Below are 11,932 nucleotides of genomic sequence, written 5' to 3'. Positions count from 1 at the left end.
AATCTGATGAAATTTAATTTCTCTGTTGGTTTTCTTTTCCCAACTTCTGCCCAGATACAACTGAGCACAAAAAAAACCCCTCAGCTGAGAAGTTTTCGTAGTTGCACCAAGATCTCTAAAACAGTTTCTCCTAAAATATTCAGGCTTAGTCACCAGTGTGAAGGAACAGCGAACTTCGACGATTTGGGAGCTGCGTGCCGACACAGATGCGCAAAACGCCTCCAGCATCGCACCTGGGACCCGAAGCTCCTGTCAGCACCGGGGTGAAAATGAGAATAAAATTAGCTGCTGGGAGGCCCAGCCGAGCTGTGGGGCAAGCTGGGCTGCCTGCCCCGAGAGCTGCCCTGTCCCGATGTGGTTTCCCGATGCCGATGTTCGTCCTGCCATTGCCTTCTGCCTTAGGTACAGCATCTCACTCTTCCATGCCTCCGTTCCTAAACCCGTATGGTGATGGTTATAATCCTGCCATCCTTCTGATTTGTATGCTGGGTCTCAGTGGGGGAGGTTTCTTCTTTTGAGCAGCCTTGCTTTCAATTTGACAACTCTCTGCTTTCCTGTAGCAAATTGCAAATAGGTTCTTCCAGCTGCTTTTTTTTCCCTACACCAGGTTAATTTCTTTCCTTGGGACTTGGCTGCGCCGTGTTGGGTGAGGAGGAGGAAAATGCCTGCCACGAGCAGGCTGTTGGTGCCAAAGAGCTCCTCTGAGCTCCTGGTATTTCTCCTGGGGCTTCCTCCGGTCCAGAGCAAGGAACAAAAATTAAAATCAAGGTAGTGGAACACAATATTTTACACTTGTTTGTTTGTTTGTTTTTTTTTTTTATTTCAGTGTTTTTGTGATGTATTAACTCCAAAGCAGATCAGGGAAAGGTATCGCATTGCATTTTTGCATTACAGTAGCATCCTGTGTACACGAGTGGGATTAAGACAGGAATAATAAAACACAGTTAAGACAGGCTTGTGCCCTGGCAATGGTTTGTGGTCTCTGTTGGGGAGGTACCACAGCTCCAGGACACTGTGACAAAGGATGACGGTGAAAATAATGGGAACATGTGGCTGGCTGCACCTGTGACAGTGTGTGTAGTTTTACGAGCCTTCTGGATATTTTGTTTTAGTGATGCAGTAGACAAAGAAATAAAAAAGCATCAGTGAAAACTTGAGGCAGTTGGCCACTGCCAGTGTGGTAGTGGTTACTCTTACAGAAGGATTTGAAGTTTAGAGTTTCAGGGTAAATTTGGGGCAAGAAGAAAGAGTATTACAGGGTATTTCCAGCAACCTTTGCAGCTGCCTTCTCGTGCTGACATGCACCTGGCAGTAGGGTGGAATGAGATTATGAATGGATAAACTTATTTGGAACGCTAAATTTCTTTAAAGTTATCATTTGTGTGCCAATCATCTCTGCTCTGTGCTCTAAATGGACACCGCATGCCCAAAGAGATAGATAAGCTCAGAAGAAAGGAAAATAAAACAGTGAGGTTTTTTGGCATCATAAATATTTCGGGAGTCAGATGCCGTCTCAGATTTATGAGCCGAGGTGTAAAACCAGCTTCGGTGCCGATCCAGCATCCCCCGCCCCACCCCAGGAAAGGCATGTCTGTTACCCATGAGAGAGACATCAAATGCACAGCCAAGGCTGGATCCTGCTGCCACCAGGTTTCTCTGAGAGAGAAACCGTTTTAGACAGTGGGGTTTTTAAAAGAAAGAAAAAAAAAAAAAGTAAAATCCTTGAGAATTCTGTAAGGCTCCTCTGGAGTCTCGGAGGGAGCTGACATTCATCCTGCACCCCTCCTTGGAGAGGGGCTGGGGTGGGAGCCAGCTCCCACCGACAGCAGGTTAGGGACAAGGACCCGGGGGGGTTCCTGCGTGGTGGGGGCCATATGTGGGGGACCTTCACCCGGGGACCCCCCACCTGGGCCTGGGGAGCTGCTGCCTTCCCCCTGCGAACAAGGGAGCAGACAAAAGCTGCCGAGATCTGATAATAAAATCTGTTTGGAACAGCTGTCTGCTGACAAGTATAATAAACTGTATTAATGGTGTCATTATTATTCCCTAATTAAAAGCTAATAACTAAGAGTTAATTGCCTTTAAAAGATGAAGCAGTGCTATGGCAGGGATTTATCTCTGTTTTTCTTTGCTTGCCTGGCTGTGCTGATATTTCCAGGCTAATTTATTGAATCAAATCTTACCGAAAACTAATAATCTCTCTGTGTCGATTGAACCAATTCAATTAAAAGGTGTTCTCTGTGCACTGGGTTTAAAAAAATATATGTGTGGTGTTTGCAGGTCGTTACCTTGGGTGGTGATAGTCAGCAGGGCTGAGTTCGGGCTCAGTGGGGAAATGTTTTGGTGGGGAAAACTGTCCCCTGATGTTAAGAGGAGGGAAATGGGGCAGCTCAGGAGCCGGAGGAATCCCACTGCCTCTACGTGGGTCATTGCTGAATAGCTGATCTAGTGTAGCTGGACACGGAGCCCCTGCAGCCTTAATAAATGGATTTTATCCAGAGACAACAGAAAAATAAAGTACAGCTATACAGAGATTTTTTTCTTCAGGTTAAGGTTGTTGCGGTCAGTGTGGGATGTGCTAGGGTCTGGTTATTTTTTTCGTCTGATGGGCGAGGAGCCATTCGCCAGCCTCAGCCTTGCCAGGGCCAGGACCATTTGCTGGCACCGGTGCTGGTCTCTGCCGGCCTCCGTTCCCCCTCCGTCACTGCTGTCCCATGTGCTTGGGGGGTGGTGGTGGTGGGGGTGGGTGTACCACCGCTGAGCTGTGCATGACACCCACCCCTGCCCCCTTCAGCATCCTCCTTACAAGCTCCTGACGGTTGTACGATGCTAATTGAAAGGAACCAAATGTTCTTTTTAGAAGTTCACTTTATCGGCGTTAATCTTCTGTGTGGAGTAATTTTATTAAAGTTCCCCAAAGAGCAAATTGTAAATTCATTGGTGCCCATTTTGGACCGCACCTTACCTCATTTTGGGTAAAAAAAGGAGATTAGAAGTCATCTGGGCTCCGTGATAATTAAAAAGAAGATGCTCAAACATAATTCTTAATTAAACAGTAATGAGATAAGAACTTGCGTAGTCTGCTTTTAGTCTGTTGGAAAGATGCAGAGGTTCCCATTATAATTATGTGATTTATGATCTTCCACACAAAGATGTAATTAGGTTTTTTTACCCCCCTTTTAAAAATTTAAACATTATTTAGATAAAAAATTGCATGGCAATTTGAATCTGCTTTTCCTGGTGGAACAGTAATTTGTTTTGATTTATCTTTAGGTTTCAACCTAAAGAATTCTTGTATAGCTGAGAGGCGATATCCTAAAATACCTTTAAGGAGAGGGAGGCGGGCTGTGGGATGCAGTGGGGTGGTAGTGGGTGATGGGGAGCGAGACATTTGAGGCCAAGAGATTGTGAGAGCGTTTCCTCCTGCTTAAAAAGGTGAAATTTGTGTTTCCACATGACGCCTGTGGAAGGTGTCCCCCCCTTACACCAATCTGCCATACTAATTAGACCTGTCGACGGTTTGTTTGTGCCTCTCTCATCTGCTGTGAAGAGCTGGAGCGAGCCCTGGGCGTGCTTGTGCAGGTCATCACCGGGGAGTTTGAGCACATCGACCTCAGTGGAGCTACGTTAACATTAAAAACATGCATATATATGTATACGTGTACATTAAATGGCATTCTGCTCCACAGGGAAGCATGCCAAAGGTGTGCAGACTGCTGATGGTTTCTGTGTTTAAACACCTGCTTGAGTCTCCTTTTGAAGCTCTGCTGTCTTGGACAAGCATTGCCCTGGAGCTCATCTTTTTATCCCAAATTCTCTTAATCCCATTTCACCGCGGTATGGGCTGTGCATACCGGCCGAGGTGGAAAAGCCACCTCCCTGGCAGAGGGAGAAGGGCCGGTGGTGTAAGATCTGACCGGTGCCTGAATGTGGAAAACAGCAAGAAGACCTTGAGGTCTCACCTGTGGAATAAACATCCAGGTTCGAGGAATGTGATTTTTAGACCTTGCCGCTTCACCAGAGTAATGCTAACTTGCCCTTGGTAAAAATAAAATAAAATAACAAAGTCTAAACCTCCAGACACTGTGCCTCGCACGGCTTTTGCAGAGATTCAGCTTGACATGGCAGGGGTTGGGGCAGGGGTGTTCAGCGTGGAAACACCGAGAGTGGGATTTGGTCAAAGGCCGGTCGCTGGTAGAAGGAAAACTGTTTTACAGCAGGAATTTCTCACATGTTGCCCCGTCTGGTGAGCGGGGAGGTCCCTGTGGCAGCCACACAGGTGGGTCCTGTCGTGCCCTTTGCAGCTTCACCTGGCTGGGCAGACGAGGGTCTCTCCTCCCGCCCAGCACCCCCAGCTCTGCGGGAGGAGCGGGACAGACAGACCCTCCTCTCCTCTGCAGCAGCAGGGCACCTCCACCTGCCAGGCAGACAGTGCTGTGTTGTTAAAGTACCTGGGGGGCTGAGCAGCATCTTCTGAACGTAACAGCCGCCGAAGCTGGGAGCGTGAGGGTCAGCAGCCAGTCTGCTTTGCATTTGGGAAGTGCAGGTTTCTGGGAACTGTATTCTGAAACATTTTAAAGATCTTTTCTTTTGTGTGACAGCTGTAACAGCTTCTCTCTTTGCTTCTCTTTCAGCTAAAGAAGCAGAGAAGAACATTAATGCTTTTGTTCGTGGCCAGGAAGGGGCTGTTAGAGCCGCCCAGCTGCTTGGCTGCCCAAAGCCCACACCTGGTGCCACTCAGGTCCTGATCATTTCCAGCCCTGCTTTGCCCCAGCTTGCTGCTTCGTCCTCCCCGTGCTGGTCCCAGGGCAGCCAGGCAGTCCCAGGCCCTCAGCGTGTCCAGGAGGCTTCACACTGAGGGATGGATGGAGGGATGGGCCAGCTGAAGCTTCGTCCTGTTTGTGTTGCAAGACGAGGTGGGTCTGCAGCTACAGGTATCGCTGGTTTCTTACCATAGTCCTCCCGGCTTGTTCTGCTTTGACGTTATTCCCTGGTCCCTGCTGCATCCCTCTCCAGGGCTTTTTTGCCTTCCTGCTGTTTGTCCGGCTGCTGCAGGGGGCTGAGCATCAGAGCGGCTGTCGCTGGCCACCCAGGTCGATGTTCTTTGCTAGTGTGAAGTGCCTGAGCTGCTTCAGGAGGCTCTAAGGTGGGGGTTGGTGGTGGTGTGGGAAAGCTCGTGTTGATCCAGCTCTGTCCTGGAGGTGGTGGTGACCACATGGCACCCAGGGAGACACACACCGCGCTCCCCGCACCCCCCCCAGCTCAGATGGAGCTGCCAGGAGAGGGAGAAGCACAGTGCCCTGTGCTTGCCTTGGGGCTTGCCAAAAGCTGGCATCGCTCCTCTAAAGGCACGTCTTCAGCGTCTCCTCCCCAGCCCCTAAAAATATCCCGTGGGTGGTATCTGCAGGGCCCACGGCAGGTGGGTTTTTTTCAGTCATTTGCATTTTTTGGTCGTTTGCATTGTATTTCTGGCTGTGTGATTCAGCGAGGTGCCGTATGCCTTGGCTGTCATCTCCAGGCCAGCCGGTTAGAAGGATTTGCACCTCACCCCCGAGGCAAATGCTCTGCGAGCTTCATTTCATTGTAGTGTTTCTGAGGAAGTGAAGGTGGATGCAGGTTCTACTGAAATTCCACCATCCCTTCCTCCCCCATGTTTTAGGAGAATATGTATAAATCTCCACTGTGTCCTCTTCTGTCTGTTCAATGTAGTGGTGGGAAAATGTTATTTCAGTGTCACCTATTTTAAAACGATGGTATGGATTAACAAACCGAGCAGAAGATCTCTGCTGCTGTTTGAGTTGGTGTTGCCGTGTCCTTTCGGAAGACCCATGGCTGTAGGTTGCTGCCGAGCCCTTGGCTTCACTTGTGCTTCTGCTTCGCCAGATGATGATGGTGATACTGGTGCCGGTGCCGTCCTGTTTGGAATAACAGCTTGGTAGGGTTCAGAATGTAGTGGAGATACCTTCAAAACCACTGCCCTTGTTTGAGGTGTCTTGGTGCGAGTTGTGTTAGAAAGCCAAGGGCAAGTTTTCTGAGGAAAAGTCCCTTGGGTGGCTGGCAGAAATGAGTTGGGTTGCTGTAAGGGACTGAATTAAAAATAGGAACCACAAACACACGTTTCCACTGGATTGCTTTGTCCCTTGTTGTGGTTGGGGTTTGGCCAGGGAAAGTGAAGGAGGTTGCTCTGGTCTAGTCCTGGTGCTGCCAGGAGGGTGAGGAACAGCTGGATCCAACCTGGAGCTCGTTAGCAAAATGGACCCAAAGAGTTTGAGGCAGTTAAATAAACCGCAGGGTAAAGGTCTCACAGCTCCCCTTTACCCACCCCTGTCTTTAGGAGCGCGGCATCCACTGATTGTAACGGTGAGTCCTGGAAATGCAGGAACTGGGGTGGAGCTGGGGGGCTCGGTGGTTGCCGTGCCGCTGGAGCCTTCATCCCCTCCTCCTCCACGGGCAGGCACCAGGACCACCCCACCTTCCTTCGACACGTGGGCAGGCACCTCCTGCACCTTAAGGGGGCATTTATTGTCCTGAACCCAACACGATGTCCGCGGGTGGCTCTGGGACGCCCTTTGGTCACAGCAACAGCCGCGTGCTGTCCCCATGGCTGCCACAGGGCCAGCGGGTGTTCCGGTGGGCAGCACCTGGTGCTCCCAGCCAGAAGGGGTGGGAGTGGAGCCTGAATTAGCGATGTTAGCAATTTCCTGAACAGCACCTTACATGCAGCTCAGGCAGCATGTTAGGTATTTAAAAAAAGGAGATATTTTTTTTAATCATTTGGACATGATTTTGGGTTTGGTTTTTTTTAGAGGGGTTTATTATCCTCAGTAAGCCTGGGTTAAAACCCTTGTGTAACTATTAATCTGGCATTGCCATCTGCATATATGTGTGTGCTTGTAGGTACACGTCGCCGCATACATACACAGATGGACGGAGCCCCAAACTCTCTTAATCGGGAATCTCTAATGACTTGAAGGGAATTGTGCATGTTGGTCTTCCAGGCGATAAAGGCGCGGTGGGATAGCAACTTCAGGGTTTGATCTCTGGACAAATTGCAAGGGGATCTGGAGTTACTGCTTGGGTGGGTGGATAAGTAGACAAGAGAAAAATAAGCAGATGAGAGATGGACCAGGATGAGTATGTTAAATAGCGGGGGAGAGCACACTGTGAGCAAACAGAAATGTAGCTCTGCTGTTCAGGCTGCAGCCGTCACCCAAGGTCTGGAACAATGTGGTGGTTTGCATCCCCCCCCACACTCACACTGCTTGTGGCTGCCAGGTCGTGCCCTGGTTAGCCACCAGGACAGTGTTTTCTTCAACTTCTTCATGATTGTGTTTTCTTTATCTGCTATATCCTAAATGTGGCTATATTTATATGCCCCCCCTTCCACCCCAGAGATGTTTCAGACAACAGTAGAAGCAGAGAGGGGCTGTGCCTTACTCCTCCTCCCTGGCCTTCCTCTTGGCTGAGTGGGAAGCAAAGCTGTCTCCTTTCCGAGCCTGTTTGATACCTCCTGTATCATCTTGAACAAGAAATTACAGGTCAAGCTAAAGCAACACTTGGGATTCAGTCTTAGTCTTTTGGATCTGCGCTGCTGGTGGCGTGGAGTCCCAGTGCCGCTGTTAGCCCAGAGGGCAGCGTGTGCAGGGCAAGCCATACGTTCCCGGCTCCGCTTATATTTAGATGGATTTGGCGATGGGACGTGGGGATGTGCAGGGGGTCCCTCCCTGCCGAACCAGCCCACTGCAGCCAGCACAGCACCATCAGTGCCCGCCAGCCCGAGAGGGGAACATCCATGGCTCCTCGCTCCTGCATGCGTGGGGTGGTGAGCGGGGGTCCGAGGACCATCCTTGGAGCCCGTGGAGTTAAAGGTGTCAGGCTCCTGCTTTCAGGATGCCAGTGCAGGTAGGGGTTTGCTAGCAAGCGGGGCTCCTCTCCGCCCCGTAGGGTGTTTGGCTTTGTAGGACAGAACAGCTGCCGCATGGGCCGGGGATGGGCTGGGGATGGGCCGGGGATGGCTGCGGTTGCGCTGGGAGTTGGTGCTGCATGAGCTGAGGGTGGTGCTGAGAGCAGGAGGGATGCGAGCAGCTGGTGGCAAGAAAGTGGTAGGTGGGGTGGGCTCCTCCTTCCGACCCGAAGCGCCGGCGGGTGGGATGTGAGGGGGGAGAGCTGTGGCGGTGCAGCTGCCGTGGGGCTCCAGCATGGGGTTGGCTCCTGAGCCGGGGGGTGGGTGGGTGTCCTGCACCGCCCTGGGTGAGGGGAAGGGGCAGCGGCGTCTCTGTTCAGGTGCCTGTTGTGACACTGCCATGGACATGAGCTTGTTGTGGTTTCCTTCTTCAGAAATTTGGGAGCAGTCTGCCTGTATCCCTTTACCGGTGGATGAACTTGAGATAATAAGACAATTTTCTCAGTGCCTGTGAGGGTATTTACTACTTCCATTTCAGTTCTACATCTGTTCAGTTACTGACTTGGAATTTGCAACCATCTTATTTAGGAGCAGGAATTGATTTCTCATTCCGTTACTGCTTCTCTTGGTATAATTAAAGCGTATTGCAACATGAAGAATTTCTCCTGGCCTGGGAACTGGTTTGCCACTTGGGTAATTCTGTAAACCAAGAAAGGCTTTTCCTTTTCCTCTGGAATGTAAATTACAGTTACATCTACTTTAAAGTCTTTGTTCTGCTGCGGGGGACTGAAGGGGCTCTTGGTTTGTGCAGAGGCGCAGGGGCTTTTGCAAATCAGTCCCTCAGCGCTTTGGTGTCCAGGCCATTGCAAATTAAGGCTGAGGCATAAACTGGTTTTGCCCAACATGGCGTAAATGAGTATGGGGACAAGCCTGCTCCCGCCGAGCACTGCTCCGTGTGGCAGCACCGGGGGGTCTGGGGGGTCTGGTTGCCCCTCATGGCCCCAGCTGGGTGTCCCATGGCAGATGGAAGGATGGACACGCAGGGTCCCCGCTGCCTGGGGGTGAGGTGGCCAGGCTGGGGGGGGGCAGGGTGGGGTTGCCATGTGCCAGGATGGGGTCTGCAGGTGGCCCTGGCAAGGGAGGCTCAGTGGCCTTCCAGGAGCAGCGCTCGAGCAGAGAAAGAGTAATTCAGGATTGACCTTTGGATGTAGCATAAATAGAGAGTTACATTAAAGGGAGAGGAGAGGGGGGAGGGTTTACGAGACATTTGTTAAACTCTGAAAAGAATTGTTCAGGGTTTGCACGTAAATGACGTCAGAAATGCCTTGAGATGCACCTGCTGCGGGGGGGAGCTGCTGGGGGGTTGGGGGTGCGCACTGGCTCCGGTGACATGGGTGCTCACCCTCAGGGTCCCTGGGGATGGGACCAGCATGGGGCAGGGTCAGCTCTGAATCCTGCCGGGGCTCCTGGCTGCCTGCGCTGCTGCGGGATGCTGCTCCTCAGAGCAAGCACTGAAATACGCCCCGGACACTCCGAAAGGCAAACGTTCCCTGCGTGTAGCCTGTCTTGGAGGGGTGGATTTGGATCCGTTCTCAGTGTCTCTCTCCCCTTCAGTAAAAGAGGGCTCTGCTGCTGAGACTCCATTGTAAACCCACTGTGTATGCTTTAACCCTGGTCCTCCATAAAGAATCGCTCTCGGCGTACATCTAGTGCCCTGGTGACAGTCCTTTTCTGTAAAAATATTACCTACACTGGTTTACTCCTTCCACCTTGTGCTAGCATTGCTAATAAACTTGCTGTCAAAGCTGTCTGTTGGAGCTCATGTTAAAGGAGAAGTGAGACAGAGATTTAAAAAAAAAGACCTTTGGATCAGTAAGAAACAAGAGCCTTCCCTACTGCCCTGCTGAAATTGGGCATTAATGGTCCATCACTTAATGTTTAATTAAAACGAAAGGAAAGCGAGCTGCGTGCCAGGTTTCAGGCTGGTGCTGTCTGGCAGAGCAGACCCTGAAAGGATGAGCTTTTAGCAGGAATTTGGGTTTCATTTGCTCTTTGCGGCAAGGGCCAGCGCCGCGGCACAGCCAGGGTGTCCCACCACATCCTGGAGCCCGGAATGGCTTGTGCTCAATCCCCCCAGCAGCACCTTGGCCTGTTGTGTTCAGACACCGCACGCTCGGATGCCGTGTCAGCAGCCAACGAGCACCGGTGGAGGGCTGCCTCAGTGGGGCTGAGTCGTGCAGGTTTTCCCGTGTCGGTGGTGCCTTGGCTGAGGCTGTCCTGGCCTAAAGCAGAGACAGAGCATAAAACCCGCTGGTTATCTTGGCTGATGAAATGGGTCTGTGATGAGCTTTGCAGTAGGAATGACTGAGCTAAGTCAAAGTAGCAAGTGTTCCAGCTAGGAGGGTTTTGTGGAGCGGAGATCAGGTCTCTGCAGGTCCTCCGTTGTCTCTCTTTGCCTTTAGGAGTCTGTACGTGGCATCTGCTCTTTGCTTACGGTCCTTTGGGCTTTACTGCTGGAATCTTTAGGTCCCTAAAAGCGCAAGGACCAGCGCAGTTCGGCTCCGATGGTCTGAGCCAGCCCCTGCCAGGCCCTGAGCGATGTGGCGCTTTTTTCCCAGACCAGCGAGCGTGTTCATTAGTTACCTGCGGCACATCCGAGCGCGGTGTCCCCACCTGTTCTGGCCACAGGGAACCTCAGAGCTATTTATTGGCGATGGGCATCTTGGCTCCTGTCCTTGTCGGTGGGGGTTTCTCCGGCTGCTGCAATCAGGATGCCTCAGGTGGGTTTTTCTGTGCCAGCATCGCTACCCGCAGCATCCCGGTGTGTCCGTCGGAGGAGGGCTCCGCTGCCTCTTCCCTCCCGCCAGCTCTTCCTGGTCTTATGGCGTGAGGAACGGAACGGGGGGACCGAGGTTGTTGCCACTGCTAAGGACTCTGCTTCAGTGTCTGCTCACATGCTTTATGTTTTGTGTGGAGTGATGCAATGGCCATTAGAAGGCAAAGATGGTAGCAGGATTTTCCTAGCAATGATGCTTCTGATTCCTGACCTTCCGAGAGGAGCACTGGGGGGCCATCCCCACTGCGGCAGCCTCAAGGCAGACTCAGTGTCACTCCTCACTTTGCAGCTTTTTTAAGCCTTACTCTTGCGCCGAGAAGATTTCATTCTGTGTTTGCTTCCCTAACTGGCTTCCTACTGTGTTGGCTGGGGGTTTTTTTGAAGATTTACTTAGTTCCCAGCTGTTGTTCCAATTCTCTTTGTCACTCACCTTCCTGTACTCCATGTGGAATTTATTTCTGTGCTGCAAGGGTTTTGCATCTCAACACGGGGGACAGTCACACCAGCTCAAAAAAGGATAGAAGAAAAATAAGAGACTGGAGAGCGGTGATGAGAGCGATTAGTGTCACAGAGAGACAAGAACAGTATTGCTGAGAGTACAGGAGAGTAGGTAGACACAGGAGGGACCTAGGGAGGCTGATGAACAGAGCTTAGGAGAAAAATCAGTTTTTCCTTTCTATTCTTCAAGTATAAAACAAAGTGAGCATCAAAAATCAAGACGTTGATTGATGTAAGACTGATGTCCTGTGTTGCGTAGCTGATCGGTAGAGTTCAGTGCTACAAATTATCCAGGAGATTATGATGAGTCAAAAATCATTACTATTCACACAGCTGCCTGGGGGTGCTCATGTACATGAGACATGATTATAAACCAGCTTTTTTTTTCTTCTTTTTTTTCCCCCTTTCTCCTTTTTTCCTGTGCCATCAGGGTTGTTGCTGTTTGATGTATGTTTGTTTGGCTCCCCCCCCACTTCCCCTCTGCTCCATCTATCACGTGGAATAACAACATTTTGGAGGTGATGTAATTCCCTGGGTTCACAGCTCACGTGATGTTTGATCACGGTTCTGTGCTAACTTGCTATATTATTATTTTTTCTTTTCTTTAAACTTGAGCCAAAATGCTGATGGTGGTGTCACTGTAGTAAGGAGAGAGGGTTGGTGCCGGTAAAAGGAAGGGGAAAAATACCTGATAG

This window comes from Falco peregrinus, chromosome 5, assembly GCF_023634155.1.
Source record: "Falco peregrinus isolate bFalPer1 chromosome 5, bFalPer1.pri, whole genome shotgun sequence".
NCBI lineage: Eukaryota > Metazoa > Chordata > Aves > Falconiformes > Falconidae > Falco > Falco peregrinus.
This window is presented reverse-complemented; position numbering follows the sequence as displayed.